This window comes from Pundamilia nyererei, unplaced genomic scaffold (assembly GCF_000239375.1).
Source record: "Pundamilia nyererei isolate P.nyererei 1_Seehausen unplaced genomic scaffold, PunNye1.0 scaffold00067, whole genome shotgun sequence".
In the NCBI taxonomy this organism is placed as follows: Eukaryota; Metazoa; Chordata; class Actinopteri; order Cichliformes; family Cichlidae; genus Pundamilia; species Pundamilia nyererei.
In genome coordinates, this window is record NW_005187468.1 from 3,157,102 (window position 1) to 3,162,150 (window position 5,049).

General features: G+C 37.1%; 2 protein-coding genes across 2 annotated transcripts in view; both read right to left on the reverse strand.

The window, feature by feature from the left end:
* Positions 1–5,049, reverse strand: part of LOC102203076 (C-X-C chemokine receptor type 3-like) — an 18,336-nt gene that overhangs the window by 9,476 nt on the left and 3,811 nt on the right. The window lies entirely within an intron of this gene.
* The window catches only part of LOC102202790 (C-X-C chemokine receptor type 3-like), a 16,842-nt gene that overhangs the window by 3,533 nt on the left and 8,260 nt on the right, over positions 1–5,049 (reverse strand). The window lies entirely within an intron of this gene.

Genomic DNA, 5,049 nt, shown 5'->3' on the forward strand with positions numbered 1-5,049 from the left:
ACACACACACACACACACACACACACACACACACACACACTTAAAATCTACAAGAAAGTCTCGCAGCTTTGTTATTAAGTGATGTTAAAATGGACAGTCAGGAGTTAAAGATTAGGAATGTTAAGCCTGCCAACACAGTTTTTGCAAGCTGATACAAAAAGAAACTGAAAGGGACATGCCTGATAATTATCAGCAGCTTCAATTGCTGCAAGAAAATGTGCGTAACGTTAAAACACTTCACAAAAGTCAAAATATATTCATATTGCATGAGGGCTAATCTATGCAAACAAATGCACTTACGTCACATAAAGAGCTTCAGCTGCAGAGTTTGGGAAGCTTTTTCAGGTGAAGAGATACATTATTTCTCTGAAATCTCTTAAGAAGCTGCGTTTGCGTTCAAAATTTAGGAATCATAAAACTGTAATACAGAAAACTCGCACGTGCTGAGTACTCAATCTATAAAAAACAAGGGTCATGGTAAACGAGACGATAAGAAAAGCTGAGCTCAGCAAAGAATCTTCACTCACAATCATGCAGACGATGCGGACTCGTACCTTAAAGCCTCTCATGCACAGAAAGGACTTATAAACACCTTAACTTCTATTCCACTGGGATATTGTGGTTCATCACGCCTCACCTCGTTGTTTTTCCACAATAAAATATTGCATTATAACAATTTAACTACAACAGATAGGCCTACGACTAAAAATCTCAAAGAAAGATGCGTTTTCAAAAAGACGAGGCTCTGCGGTTTAGTAGCGCTCATACAGACGCGTTACACTGGCTCAGCCTCTGTGACATCCGGCTTTAATAAGAAAAAACAGGTGGTTTGTTTCGAAAAACCACGTAACGTCACTTCCGTGTTACTAGTTTATATGCCTGGCTTGATCCACTAGATTTCAGCAAACAAAGATAATCGAATAAAGAGCTACTAAACTAGAGGGAGCTGTTGATATTGTGATATTGTGAGATGGGGTGGGCAGTTGGGAGATCTAACTAGACACAAGAAATCATAAATAAGAAAAGTCCTAAGGAAACACTGGCTCAAAGACATCTGTTAATAAAGTAATTATCATAAATCAGTTATCATTTGATTTATTTGGGCACTTATCTTGAAGTATTATTTAAATTCAACCTTAAATAATGGCCATCGACAAAAAAAAAGCATGTTAGGGACCCCTTAAAAAGTCTGCAGACTTTGTCCTTTGAACTTCTCTTATAGATTTCATTTCAGGAATTATTAGGTAGTCATCATAATGTCTCTGGAACTTTTTGATGTGCTTCAAAGTATTTTTATTTAGTTTAAAACACTTTTAAGTCAGATATTTTAGACCTGACAACTGTCATGATATGCGTGAAGTTGTTGTTTAAGGTGCAGTTCATGTGGAAGCCACAGGAGGGTGGTGTTGAGCGCAAAATAAAAAGTGATAGCAAAACCTAAAAGACTGTCATGTCTGCTCCCTGAAGCAATATCGTAACAGCAACTACATGCAGATTTTTTTTAAATAAATATTTTCCATACAAATTACGATGTTATTAAACGGAATAAACCAGGTCTTTTTAAACCTTTCTGGATTGTTACTTCTTCTATCAACTGCTCTTTGGAGTTTGAATCATTTCTTTCATGAACTATGTGAGGCAGAAAGACGTTACAGATTCCCCTATTTGCTGATTCATGCATGGTTACCTCCAAGTCTGTGTTTTCACATTTAGCAATCATTGTATTGTTTTTGACAGTTACGATTTTTAAAAAAAAATCTTGACAGTTAATCCTTTGTTTCACTTGACAGGATGCTTCAAGTAAGCGTGCAGCTGTGTTGCAGTGGCTTAGTCATGAGTCACTCTTGACTAAAAGGTTTCTCTTTCCATCATTATACCCACACCGTCTCAGCGCCAAACTGCTCAAAACCAATTAGTTGCCCTAACTTAGTCATCTTAAGTAAGTTTTACTCAAATTTTTTGAGGCAACGAGTTTGCATAGTTTTTTAAGTTCTGGGAACTAATGAAATTTTACAGTGTATGTGTCAGTGAAATTTTCTATAATATAGACGGTACTTTCACACACTGTCTTATTTCCTTAAGGGTCATCACGACAAGTGCATCTGCATATTTGATATGGCAGTTTTGTTTGGTTTATTTATTTTATTAAAATTCTAAATGCACTTCCTGATGCTCCTGTCCCATACAGGCTGGGAACAGACAAAAAACTGGAAATCTTTTGTAAATTGGTAACCACTACAGTATGGCGACACATGCAGTTATCTATAATAAAGAATCCAACAACACCTGGGATTTATTGTCACACCTGCAAGTGAGCTCAGTTTTCAGCTTAAACAATGTTTTTTTATTTGCACAGACAGACAGATGTTTTTTTGACCCCACACGGGAATTTGCTGTGTTACAGCAACATGATAAAAAGTAAAAAAATAGTACAGTCTACAATTCACAAGAAATAAACAACACAGTTATAGAAAAGTGCCTCTTGGTAACAGGCTTATACTGTGAGATAGAGTAGGAATTAATACATTTACAACAGAGATAAAAACCAAAGAACAGTAAAAATTAAGTTAGTAAAAAACAGTGAAGGTAAGACTGACAGAGTGTAAGAGAGAAGTGCAAATTTCATTAATAAAAAATATTTACACAGTAAATATAAGAAGAACAGCTGAATGAAAATAAAATATAAAATATGTTTGGGCTTTTGTGCCTGGCAGGTGTGATCACGTGTTACAGAACGAAGAGTTATTAACAGCTTCATAGAGAACGGTAGGAGTGATTTCCTGTAGAGTTCTTTATGGCAGCGAGGTTGAATCAGTCTGAGGGGAAAGGAGCTCTGCTGCCCCAGAAGTGAGGAGTGGAGCTGTTGTGATGGGCTGTCCATGATGGAGGGCAGTTTGTTCAGTGACCTCGTGTCCCTCACTCCAAACACCTCCAATTTCAGACCAATGATGACTGCGGCCTTGCAGATTAGTTTCTTGATCCTGATGGCATCTCTGTCACCGATGCTGCCCCTCCCCCCAAGTAGACAACAGCAAAATAGATGCCATTCACTAACAACACCTTACTGCTTCTTCCTACATTTTATTAGTGAAATGAATAATTGTGTTTTTCTGTCAATGACATTTTATGGTAAATGACCTTGTCATCTGCATACTGTACTGTGTGAGGGTTTCCTGGAGTAAACTTGTAGGGTAGCAATAGGAAACATGTCATTGGAACAATTTTTACAGTAAGTATTGTGCTGGAGTGAAGATGCTTTGAAAGTGCCTGGATCTGTACCTGTATCATTTAGCAGAGGTCGCGTTTATTTCTTGGTACATTTAGATCAGCTTCTATTATGAGTTTCCTGGTTTGAAACAGTCCTGACTGCTACCTGTCGATCATCCACACTAGATGTATTTCCAAAGAAGCCTTGGGTCATTCAGGCCAGTCGATGCTTCTTCCTTTCTCTGACTGGATTTTTTAGAAGATGTGTTGGATGAAAGACGAGGTAGAGAAGAGTGTGTTCACAGCTATCCCAAGTTTGGCCAACAGGCAGTAGATTCTTGGAAGCTTGAATCACATTGATTTATGAAATAGTGGTCTAAATGCTTTCTTCGGCCATCATGATCTTCTGTTACTCCTGCAGCATGGATCAGCTGTGGCGTGGTGCCCAGGGATTTAAAAAGCAGAAAGCTTTTAAGATTATTATGGCAGCCGTTGTGGTTTTCTTCCTCTGTTGGACGCTGTACAATATCACACGCTGAAAACGTTTCATTTTGACACAAGCAACAAAGCTTGTTCAGTCACAGCATCTGATTCTGTATGCCTTCGTGGGTGTGGAATTCCGGTATCGGCTCCTGAGCATTCCCAGGTCTCTGTGTTCTGGTCAATCTGACCCCCCATCCCCTTCCTTGATGTCAAACAAATCTTATCAAGTCTACAAAACGGACATGAATGGACACGAAGCCAAAAACATCAGCACATCCATTGTATGTTTGTATATTTTTTGTGTTATATAACCTGAAAGAAGAAGTGGCTACTTTGTTTTCTGTATGTTACACTGCATTTATTAGCAGTGTAACATAAACCTAGCACAATCAAGTCTGTTTGCAGCATTAAAGTACACCCACACAGCCAACAGACTAATTAAAGGAATCTTTGGTGATCATTCTATGAAATTGGACTCACTTGCTGATAAAACCATTGCGTTGGAAACAGCTATCAAAACAGTGCACAACAGTTGAAAAAACACAGAACAGTTGGTAAATTCCTCTGTGTACTCCATGATTCAGGTCCCGTTTGAAGCCTCTAGTTTGTTTGATTTACTTTATTTGGAGGAATGACGGCAGATGAATTAGCTTTCATTCACCTTTTTGTTGAAAACAACCTAAAACTTACAAAAAATAACTTGATAATACACATATATGTAAGACATCGAACCTAAAACTCAAACCTGTAAAAATATGTACAAACAAACATAATTAAAAACATATAACAAAATCCAGAGTAGAAACTGATGAAGAAAAGTACAAATTGGGGTTTGCTGTAATTCTAAGTGACTGAAAGCAATCCTTTGAACCTCTCCAAATAACACAAGTGGAGGTGTACATCTCCACTTGTGTTATTTAGGTGAGTTCAGTTAAGGTCTGTTCATTTTTAGACATCCTTTTAAAAATAACAGGATTTCCAGGGGATGTCGATCCCACCCTGAACTATACCCTTTATAGTCATCAGGTGAGGATTTTACTTACAATACTAAAGGCTAAATTCATTTTCATAGACAAAATGCTTATTTTTCATATAATTAAATTTTGTCTTAAAAAAAACCTCTTCATACAGTCAGCATCGTAAAAGTGAAAACATCTTTCAAAATTCAAAATTACTATGCGCAGTTCATTTTAACATGTCTCCATTGTGCTTCAAAAATGCTTTATTTAAAACAAACTACGACAAAATAACTATGGATAAAAAAGCAATATGGATATTTGCTACATTTTGGTATATATGGAAACAACAACAAAACAAATCTGCAGAAGATATATTAGAGGTATATAAGTCATGCAGAGA